The sequence below is a fragment of the Phaethon aethereus genome (assembly GCF_964289735.1).
Source record: "Phaethon aethereus genome assembly, chromosome: 4".
NCBI classification, from domain to species: domain Eukaryota; kingdom Metazoa; phylum Chordata; class Aves; order Phaethontiformes; family Phaethontidae; genus Phaethon; species Phaethon aethereus.
In genome coordinates this window covers 30,102,413-30,114,451 of record NC_138578.1, presented here as the reverse complement: position 1 = coordinate 30,114,451, position 12,039 = coordinate 30,102,413, and positions in this window count along the sequence as shown.

The following is a 12,039-nucleotide window of genomic DNA, read 5'->3' as shown; positions in this document are numbered from 1 at the left end:
GGCCCGAAGCAAGGCAGCTCGGAGGTCTGGATGCAAAGGCAAGAACAGCATCAGCCACGTTACGTATGTTTGGTCTGCAGTATGCATCCTTTATTTTCTCTTCCCGCTAATAGGATGCTGGGATCAGGCGAGGATGCTGTGATATGAGAACTGCACAAAGAGCACAACTGCTGGCTGTGTTTCTCTCCTTGTTAAAAAATAAGAAAAATCCAGACTAGGTGATAAGAAAAACCGGGCAACTCTGTTGCTGTTGGACAAATCCCTGCCAAGACAGACAATTGCATTTTTCCTCTCCTCTGGCTTCAGGTATCATGTGCTCACCTCATCTGCAGAAATTTAAATCTGGTCTTTAAACTTAGGTGACAGACCACCTTTACAGCTCATCTGGACAGCTGCAATGCTACCCCAAGTAGAAGGGAAGGCGTTCAGAGCAATTGCTTAGTAGATGACCCTTTAGGTAATGCCTGGAAGAGTTTCAGCGCCCTTTCATACCCCCCACAGACAGTACAAACTGTTATTGCTACCTCTACTCTCATTCCACTCCCTTTAGACTTAGTTTATTCCATATAACTATACTTAAATTATGTTCAGGATTACTCACAAAATAGCAGGTGATTATGTCCCCTCAAAAGGAGCTCAGAGAGCAGAAATTAAAATACCATTCTCCAACTTGCCCCCACAGACGCCTCAGTGCAAAATCAAATGGATGATTTACTCCTGCAGTTTTGCATTTGGCTTCATAATTGAAGCACCAGAACAAATTTTAGCTTTTTCAACAATTAATTAGCTTCACTAAAAATAGCCTCCGTTCCTTGCTTCCACTGTGTAATTGCTTAACTAAATTAACAGATCCAATCAAACAAATTTAGTGATGTGGGAGGGGAGAACGTCAGGCTTTTAGCTGATGAAGGCAGAATCAACCTCCTGAATTGTCACGTCTGACAGCTCTGATGTTGAAACTTTCTTCCAGAATAAAATCAGTATTTCATATTCTCCTCCCTTGGGGACACTTCAGAAGATTTAAAGCAGAACCCTATATTATTTCTTCTCCTCTAACTCTGTTATAAATGTTACACGTTTTCCTATGTAGAGACTCCTAGAGTAGCCCAACCATTTTGAAAAAGCTATTCCAAGTCCCACACGTATCATAATGGAAAAAGATGGTGTTTTTTTTTTTTCTAGAAAATGAAACAAATTAAGATGAGACGCTCAGCACAGCGTGCACCTTAGTTGTTTAAACTTCCCTGTGCTACTGATCTCTCCATACCCTGAACCTGCCAAGTGTGAAAACCAGTGGCCATGCAGCTAAAAGCAGGGTACCTTCTGCTTAAACCCCCTCATCCTGACCATGACCACCACCGTCGCCCCTCCAGCAGCCTGTGACCTCCCTCCTGGGCTGACCGCGACTGGTTTCCCCGCTCAAGCCCAGGCGTGGGCTTGCAGAGGCGGACGGAGCAGGACTGCCCCAAGCCTGTGCTCTGCACCACCCGGGGGGGGAGCTGGTTTCAGCCTGAAAAATAAATAGCTATGGTCGCAGGCCCGCGACGCCCTGTGCTCTCCTGCAGTGCAGAGATGCTACGGGAGCAGCAAGCCTTACGGTTCATGTCTACCGTGGCACGGCTCAAAACAACGCTGTCCTTAAGAAAAGAGGTTTGCCCCAAGTTTACCACAACCTCCCTCAGTGCACATGCAGGCACAAAGTCCCAAGGCAGGAGTTCAGTGATGGAAGAAGTCTTGGCCTCAGAAAGCAGCCCAAAACCCTCCCTTCCACCGCAGAAAGCCATGCCTACACCGTATTTGTACCATGCTCAGACCTCTCAGCGACGAGAGTGATATATAGCTGTCCAGCAGTATTTATACCACAGCGACCACTGCAGTATCTGGGGAGCGCGGTATAAATACGGACCGAGCGATAGCCAGGGAAGCCCAAATTGTGGGCAAGGAGGGCGAGTGGCCAAAGCAGCTGAGAGACGTGCTGATTCAGTCTATCTCCTTCAGCTGTCCTCAGCAGCGGGCTGCCCTGGAGCAGAGGTCGGGAAGATTAAAAGAACCGATTTTTCTCCCTCTCTCTCCCCCCCGCCCCGCCTTTACAGCCCGTTTCTCGTGTTTTGCTTGAGTCCACAAGGTTCTTCGCTTCAGTATCCGATCACAGCATTTTGCATTATTACATGAAGCGTAATAAACACATAGAGTGCCCGCCAGTCCGCAGCACTCAGCAGATGAGGTTGGAGTTGGCATCCCTGTCTTACAGATGGGGAAATGCCACGCAAAGGCAAACTGCCTTGCCCTGGCAAGGCTCGTGGCTGTGCCAGAAGTAGAGGGGTGGTTCATGTTATCACCCAAAAATCCAACCACAGGGCTTTTAAGATGGCAGTTCAAAACGTATTCCTGTTCAAATGAGAGGGAAATAGAAATGGTTGTGTGAGAAAACCTCCTGGATGTGCATCGCTCAGTCGTATGTTTATTTTCTTCCCAACGCACATTAAAGGCGAGTATTTTCAGCTGACTCTGAATAGGGCTTTTCAGCAGTGAAATCAGTGAGAATTTGAAATATGAGCTTCGCATGTTGACTTCTTTCTTCCCTATAAATAAATTACAATTCTCTATTCCCAAATGAAACCTTTGAAATAAATATAAGCAGGGAAGAATCTCTGATACAAACAGGGGATTTGCAAGCACGTAACTGGCTTAGGGGAGCTTCTTCCCATCTGGTCTAGTAATGCTTGAGCAGCCCTCCTTGCTAGGGAAGGAAGGGCACTTTGTCCTATTTTTTCCACCCAGGATACTGTATTTTTTTCTGAAGGCATGCGACGGACACAGCAGCCTACCTACTTGCTACGATTCCCACAGGAAGAGTTTCCTTTCCGACTCCACTGCTCTGCAGGGAGCTGGACTTCTCAGCAGCACCCCAGCATGCAGATTAAATACTCTGCAGCTACTTTTTGTCACGCCTTTAGAGCCCCTCGCACGGCCGGAAAGGCTAGAGTCAACTGTTCTTGAGGGTAAGATCGGATTTGGGAGCCCCTTTTCGCCTGCAGCAGTGGACATGGAGGAGTGCATGGGACTGCCCTCACAGTGCAAAACTTACCTATGGCTTATGGAATTATTACCATTTGACTAACTTGGGCTATTTCTGCTCTTACAAAAGCAATACTAGATTCAGGTATCGCTGGAAAGCACTATAATTGCTACTCGTCTCTCTGCGCGGCCACTCATTCAGAAGGGCATATGGCCACTGCTTCTTGTGAATGACATTTTGCAAGCTGTGCCTCCTGGCTTGATTCACTTAACAGCACCCTCTTCCCCTGCTAATTTCGCACTCCAAGCTCTTTAGTAGAAGATCACCAAGGCAGGCAAAATCAAGCCCAGTTTCATGTGAGGCCCTTGCTTCTCGGTGTACAAACAGTGGGAGAGCTTTTGGGAAGAGCTCTCTGAAGGACACCTTCTTAGCCCACTTCTCCAAGTAAGCTGCCGCAGCACCAGCTTGCTTTGCCTTGGTTTGATCACAATGCATGTTCAATAATATTCTGGAAGTATGGGATATCTTCCCAAAATATCTCAGTCCTAGTCATCTTCTCCCCATTTTCGCAGCAGGCTTCAAAGGCAATTTTCACAGCCACTTTGCTGTGGACTCTACTTCTTCACAAGGTAAAGAACTGTAATAAGAAAAATCTATTTATCAGCCTGGCAATACAAGGGCTCCCTGAAGCCAAGGGTTTTGATCATGAAAGAACTGATGCAGGCTTTATTTTCCTTGCAGTTTTCCCCATGTCTAAGATTTCCTCTTTCCTCCCCTGCTGCTGTTGCTCACCAGTGGCATATGTGTTTGTGCTTGGACATCCCTGAGACAGCTCAGCTTCAATGTAGTTTATTTCTATACACTTCTAATGTTAAAGAAAACTGGAATTTATGAGCAGGGCAGAAAAATAGGGCGTTTTCTGGTTTCAGGCTGCTTAGTTTGCAAGGAGGATAGTTTACAGTCCCTGTACTTTAGATCCTAAAGGAAACTTCTTGTACTTAACCCCGCACTGGTAGCACAGAGCGGCCAGTCGAGCCCGCTCACCACAGCGCGACGCAGCACAAAAACGTGAGCCGAACTGGTCACTCATAACCCCCGAAACCAGTTTTCACCTTGAATTCCAAGTTTTCACCTTGAATCACCCAAGCAAAAGCTTGTTTTTCACAGTGCTAACGAGGGGCTGCTGCTGCCTAGGTTAGTTCTTGTAACCATGATAGCAGACAAAGAATCAAAGTGACATTTTCCTTCTTGGCACCAACTCCCACCTCCGCCCCCGCATCTGACTCCACAGGTTTTTTTTTTCTGGAGATGCTGAGCGTGATCCCTATTTGTGCGCAGCTGAGACATCTCCAAGGTATGCTGGCTGTGCAGCTCTCCTTTGACGAACGTGATTATGAACACGCATCTGTTATTAAAATGAATTTTTATCACTTTTAAAATATGCCACAGATTAAATGCTGTTCTGCTTCGTGGGGCTATACTTTTTGTTATATCCAGATTGAAGTGCTATAAATTCTTTGTCTGCAGCTTTGCCAGAAACACTCTGACGCGACTTGCGACCAATACAGAAGTCAAAAAATCCTCACTACTTGAAGCAGATAAACATTTTGTTCTGTTCTAAGATCTCTACACCGATTCTGCATTTTTTTATTCAGAGCGGTTTCATTCAGTGGACTTTTCATTTACAGAGCTTCATTCCTGTCAGCCTCAGGACTGCTATTACACCTGCACTAAAAAAACCTAAGAATTTCAGCAGCATTTCCTAAACAACTAAGCTTGATTTTAGCAATTTAAAAATAGCTTCAACCTCATTCACACTTCTCATTGCCAGTGCTTTGCAAACTTTCATTAGTGAATACAGAGAGGGATACGCTTGTAAAAGTACCCGGGTTCTGCTCCCAGCTGCGGCGCGGGTTGCTTGGCCTTACCAAAGCACGCAGCTCATCCAGACTTCTGACTATGTATCTCCAATATTCGGTGCCGTTGTGTGCGCAGTTTTGAACCACTCAACGAGCACGAAAGCTCACAGATCCAGGTCTGACACTGGCACACCCCGTGAAACCCTCGGATGGCACGTTTATGGGTCTATCAAGTGAAAAAGCACCATTTACGTGGCGAAGTGCTACGGGCCCCGGCAGCTCTGGAGCGAGCCTCTTTGCTTCTGCCTATGTTTGTTGCTTATATTAGAGCGTGACTTGTATCTGGCTCTCAGGACTGCCAGGATGATTCCTACGGGCAGGATCTTACAATCCCTACGGAAATAAGGCAGAGAAGTCTTCTGTTTAGTACATGAGGCTCTTACACTTTTTGTAGTAAACTTGTATGTGTGCAATATATATTTTTTACACCAGTTAATAAAATGCTTTCTCTGGGTACAGCACATTTACTTTGGCCAGCACTGGCTGGAGTGACAACCTATGGTTTTTTTAAGGCTGCAGAGATCTGGGTTATTATTGACAAGAAACATAGTTTAAATAACTAAAATTTCCTGGATCTAAGTGGGGTTTTTTCACCTTCATGCATGATTACGCTTCCCAATAGATTACAGACCGTATTTTTTTGTTTTAATTCCACCTCTGACAAACAGACTCCTGGACTATCAAATGCTTTCAAAGCAAGGAAGAAGTTCATCAAATTTTAACGTCCTTAAAAATAATGATGTTGAGAGCTAGCACCTCATGAACTTCTTGTCTCAAAGTTAGGATTTCCTGGGAGCCCACTCATAACTCACTCCCCCTCCAACCTGTGTCATGCACAAAATGTAAAAATTGCAGAAATGCCAAGAAATAAAGGTGGCCAACAAAAGCTCCCAAATTCCAATTCCAGGTATTACATCTTAGAGTCTGTCAGGAGTGGGAAAGAAAGCAGAGTTATCTACTGAATACATGTGCACATTGAATTTCGGAGTCCAAAGGGGAGATTCTTTAACTTCCTGAAATCAATTCAGGCCACAATAACAACGCAACCCCCATGTTTCTAAGAGGTGCCTCCATTTTCTTTACAGTATCAGATCTACGTCTCACATCTCAATTTCCTCAATTCTTCCTCTTCAACCAGAAGAATCCTCACTAGTTTATTCTCAGGTCCTACACAAATTCTCTCTTTGTTCAATTACAGCTTATATTTCAGTCATCTATATTGTGGGATAAAACCGTCTTTCAATTAGTTTTGGCTATCTGCAATGAAGTTAGATCAGTGGCAATACTTGGGGCACATCCACAGTGTTGACAAGGTCTGAGCTATACCAACTTTGCAAGAGATAAATACGAGTGAACCCTACTCTGCTGTAAGACAACGTAACCAAAGAAGATGACCACTACTCTGCAAATACACCACGCAATATTCCTTCCTTGCACAGCTAACTGCCTTCAGTTTAGCCAAGGGGGGAAACTTTTTTTGCTGCCAAGTGAAACCGCTACATGAAAGCTGCATTTTGTTCAAAACAGAGCTGGACCACTATGCCAAAGTCATGCTGGCAAGGACACATCAAAACCAAACTCCCCAGCCCCTCGCTACCTTACTTGTTTATGTCAATCAGTTTGGAGATTTTTAACATTTGAGTTATGTTTATCTGAACTGGTTTTCAAGGTCTAATTATAACATGTGAAGCGGGGTGAGATTGCTGCTATGAAAGTCGCAATATAAATAAGAGGACTTGACGGGCCGACTGATATGTTGGCACAGACCAGACATGTATGTCACGTGGAAGCCCAGTGCAGCTGTTGTAGTCCATGGTACAATAAATAGCTATGGGGAAGCGGCGCGGTCATGCGGGATTTTTTAATACCACCTACTATGCTACTTGGCCGAACGCACTTGCCTTGCAAAAAAACACGCAATATTTGCAGTTTAAACACAGAAAAGTGTCAGTTCTGGCAGAATAATGCTGGCGTGTTTCGAAGGCTCTGGAGGAGAACATAGCATGGTTGCCTGCCTCCCATGCCCCATCCTCCTTTCACACAGTCTTCCAAAGATGACCCAAGCACGACTTTCTGCTAAGCAAAACCAAGAGAGCACATGCTCTCACCTCTTCAAGCCGGGAGAGCGCACCGTGCACGGCAACATGTGCGACCTCTCCTCCCTCGCCTTTGCAGGAGAGATCCACTGCAAGCGCCCAGTCATGAGCATGCAAGGATTACGCCTGGCCGCGCTCGCAGATGGATGGCTCAGGTAAGACTAGGCTTCTGGAGAGGATCTCTATTTATAACCTGGACCCTGATAGGTGGCTGGTCTTGGGTGTTAATGTGACAAAGTATTGGTTTTTAGAGTCGCTGAAATGCCTCAACACGGAATGGAAGATGAAACCGCTGCTGGCTTGCACATGGTCATTCATGCCATGCGCTGGTAAGAGAAGCAGCCATCAATACCGGGCATTCACAGTGCATTGAACACCAATTAAACCCATTAGTGTCTATGAAATATTAATTATAAAGCACTTGCACCCTTTCTAAGGTTATGTACTTACCCATTTTAGAAAAAATTGTCCTGCCACGGATGTAACTTTAAATTAGCAACTGGCAATGAAATGAGCTTTTGACAGGGCTCTGGAAAATGCCTGGCATGCATCATTCCAGCAAGATGCCTTCTGGGTTTCTATTACACAGATGTGAGCAGTGTATTAACCCATGTTTCCCCAGCAAGGAAAAGGCACTACCATTGTAATGCTTGTCCTCAGAAAGTAATTCACATCCCCTTTTTGACCCAGATTCTCAGTGTCCTGCTTACGCAGCAACGGTACCATAAAACACAAAATGATGCAACTTTCAAATGTTTGTAGAGCTACTGACATAACATAATTTTATTGGGGTAAAGTAATTTTTCTCCCTAGCTCCTTTCTACTCAGCTCTCCGTGCTACTCATAAAGTTTGTCCCTGTATCCATAAATAGTTGCATAAAGTGACAGGGCTATCAAGTTTGAGAGTGCACACATGCATTTCATATGTTATTTGAACCTAGACTTTGAAGCTGCAAAAAGACATCGTGGCAAATTTCAAAATGACCAAAAAAAAAAGAGAGAGAACAGAAAAAACTTATGTAGATGAGCTGTAATAAGATCACACAAGAAACAGAGTTTCACAAAACTAAAGTAAGGTAAAACTATTCTCAGCTTTTTTCCCCTAACCTCCTTTCTAGTTCAAGCAGTTTAATTCTGTATTTTAAGATACTTTTTCCTAAGCCTAAAAGCATATGCTGTATCTCCATCAATGCTGTCGCATATCGTTGGACACCGGCATCTGGATTCAGTTACGCTCTGGATGCACTAGCAGTCTCTAGTTTAAGCACGTCAAATAGGTATTGGAATCCCAAGTGTCATCTGAACCAGAGCCTGTGGTCAGGTGGGAGCCACAACTCGTTACAGATGTGGAGCTGGGACCCTGGGCTCTGCTGCAGGACAGAGCTATGAGTTGGCCTCAGCAAGCAAGTGGGAGAGGAGCAGGAATCCCTGGTGGGACTCCAGGTGTGAGGCTAGTCAGGTCTCCAACTCTGATGTTGCTCCCTACCCCAGATAGCTACAGCACAGACCCAGATTTGAGGGAGTCCAGAGAGCCTCCTCCTCTCTACATCTTTAATTACCAGGTAGTCGCAGTGCACAGACTTGCCAGCCAGGCATGATACGTCTTGGACAGGGACCTGACCGCTGGCAGGTCACTTGGCTCAAGGCACCACATAGCCTACAAGAAGAGCTGCCTGGCTCCATCCGCATCCCTCGCCCTGGCCTTTGGCAACAAGACCTGCTCTCCTCCACCTCCCCATGCATGCTGCCACTAACAGCCACTGAAACTCACATTTTCTCATTTAAAGATAATTCCTAGATGTTAGGGTTTATTTCTTGAGATTATCTTGGGGTTTGGCTGGATAGAAAAAGCATTTGCAACACACACCATCTATTTAGAGAGAACAAAATTTCTCTAAAGTAGGAAGTTTTAAAAGAGACTTTGGCTGTGTCTGAGGAGACCAGAAAAATATGTTGAAGGCTTCAAGCAAACGCGCACGTTAAACAGAGGAAGTTCCTAGAAAGTTTTCCTTGTAGGACTGCAACCATTAATGCGTAATCTTCACATCATTATCCACATTATTAAATCTGTGAAAACTGAACCACGTGCAATAACACAGCTGTTCTAACTAGAAGCATTTAATCTCCCACTATCATCTCAAAATATACATACCCCAGCTCTTGGTTATGTACACAGCAAGTGAGGACTGCAAAAAATCAACACACATCAAGGGAAACTTCCTGTATTGATTTCCATGTCCCTGTTTAAGTTCACAAATCAGAAAAAAAATCTTCCTTTACTTACACCTAAAGGGGTAGCTCAATTCCCTAGAGCTGAACAAACAAGAGGAGACAGTGTTACATGGTTAGAAATGCTAACTATATTTGGTCCCAAAAATCACATCTTTAAGAGTATGGGGAAATGTGAGTTTTTTTACTAAGGGCAGAGTTAAGAGACTTATAAAGCTGAATTATTAAATAAATATCCCTGGGATGCCATACGTAATCATATTTGCACGTGACATGGCTGTGCCAATCCTACTTGGCAGGAAACTCTACAAAGGCTTGGAAGGACATGGCTGTTGCATCTCTTGCCGTATGTAGGTGGAGATGTGGTCCTAGTCCAAGTCTGGGGAATGAGCCTTCACAGCAACACAACTACTGAGATCTTCAGGTACAGAGGCTCTGCCCAGCCCGAGCAGTAGGAGAAAATGGGGGAGGAACAACCCTTCCTTTTGCCCAACTTGTCTTCAAGCCCCTTTTCCCTAAGAACCTGGGTAATTTCACGTGCCTTTTCTCACCTCTGTTCTGTGTTTCTTGTCGGAATAGATTGCAGACAATGTAGGGTCAGCTGGCATGTTTTGAAAATGTGTTGACCACAGAAATTTGGAACACATTAAATAAACATGCCTCAGGCGCCTCAAAATCTGCAAAGAAAACTTATCACTATGCTGCTATCCAGTATGTCAAATGTTTTCCAACCAAAAAAAAAATTTTAATAAACATTCCAAGACAATCTGTGGCACATTCAGAAGGGAAGAACCAGGTTAACTGCAGAAGACTATATTAGTGTGTATACCACATGTGAATGCAGCGGAAGGATTTCTGTAGTTGTTTTAGTGGGTTTCGCGGTATCCCCTAGGATCATACCTGAGTGTGACAGGGATTAGAGGTCTTGGACCCTGCCAAATTGTTAGATGCAATTACCTTAGAAGGAACAAACTAATTGGCAGCTCTGTGTCGTATAGGAAACCTGCGCCCTGCAGGTGACCACTCCGCTCTAGAGACCGACCTTTCCTGCTGGCCGCAGAGTGAAGCTGTAGGAGCTGCCGAGGGCTCTCCATCACAGCGCGCCTGCAGTCGCCTCGCACCCGCTGCTGCTCGGTGCAGTGACGAACCCCGTCCCGCAGCTCCAAACCCACAATGAGCTACGGCTCTGTCCCAAGCCTGGCCCTCGTCCCAATAGGGTTTGGGTTTGTGATATTTCCGTTCCTTTCATTTGGATGAAACCACTCCCTTTAGGGTTTGGGTGGTTCACAGCTATCTAGAGTCTATTCAGATTATTAGAAAGCGAGGTGAAATGGTAAAAGGAAAGAAATTAAAGTTTCAATTCTTTCCTGACAAGTTCTGTCAAGTAACTGGGGTTATTTAACTACACTTTGGCAGCAATCATGTCTCTTTACCAGCTTTATTATTCACACAGCTATCTAAGCCAAGGTCTCCTTTATTACATTAATATATCTTGAAACTCATGTACAAAATTGCACCTATCTGAAAAAATTAAAACTTTCAAATAGTTTTAAGCAATTGCTCTGTAAAAACTTGAAAACCTGGAAGAACCATTGTGATGCTGGGACCTGACACTTGCAGGACACGTGCAACATAACCTCGCCTGGCGATCTCACAGTTTCTGCCCAAACACAGGCACATCATCTCCAAATGCAACGTCCTAAAAGAAAGCGCCTGCTAGTCTGAGAGACCTGGTGGCTGCAATGTAAAGCATTTAGTGGAATTTAAATTCTGCTGGTAATTACAGCATTCTGTAATAACAGAGGAGACGAGGGATAATCACATATATAATCGGTTGTTATTGGACATCCCCGCCCCATTTTGATGGCTATGGTTTTCCTCCTGTTTAGTCATGACCTGAAATTAAAACAATAGGGTTTGGCAGTGGGTTGTTTGTTTGTTTGTTTTTTTCATGAGATGGTGCAGTTATTTAAGCAAGACTTCAAGACTTCTTTTTTTTTTTCATTAAATCCCACTTTGGTTTATGATGACTAACAGATGGGAGGACATGAAAAGAAAACCAAACTATCCACTGATTTTCAGAAAGGCACCTTACTCTGCTTTTTCTTTCGGGGTGCTTTGTGCTCAGCAGTGCTCCAGGCTGAGCAGCAAGCACTAGAGCACTGCTGCTATCTACAGGTCTGCTCTGCTCAGTGCTCAAAAAGGACACGAAACCAAGTCCTGCGACAGGGATGCTTGTGCTTGGGAAAAGGACCAAAACCCGGACACTAAATTATGTTGGCTTTTGGGACATGTAAGCTGGCAATCCGTAGCCTTTCTGTCACATGTTAAAAAACCCAAATCAAGCAGACTTCATTAAAGGGAAGGCTGATCCATGCTGCACGAGAGCACAATTTCTGCTTTTATTTTTTTTTCTGCGAACGAAGAGGAAACGTTGCACTCTCAGGTGCAGAGTAAGAGGAAGCATCTGCTGCCAGATGGGAACCCTCTCCCACCACAACACACTGGTGCACAAAACATGATGGGGTACAGAAGGGCTGGAAACCACCTTTGAGTGTGCAATGCTGAACTTTTAAGTCAACTTGTGATGTAAATAGAATTCAGTAAAATTTAGTTGTGGCTCTTCATTGTTTGGAATTCTCTTAATTTTTCTTTCTCCACTTTTTCCTCTGTAACCCAGAAATTTTGATGACTGCTTCTCCATCTCTTTCAATAACACAAACAAACAAAATAACCTTTCAACAGAGCTGAAAACAAAGCAGAACAGGAGAACAAT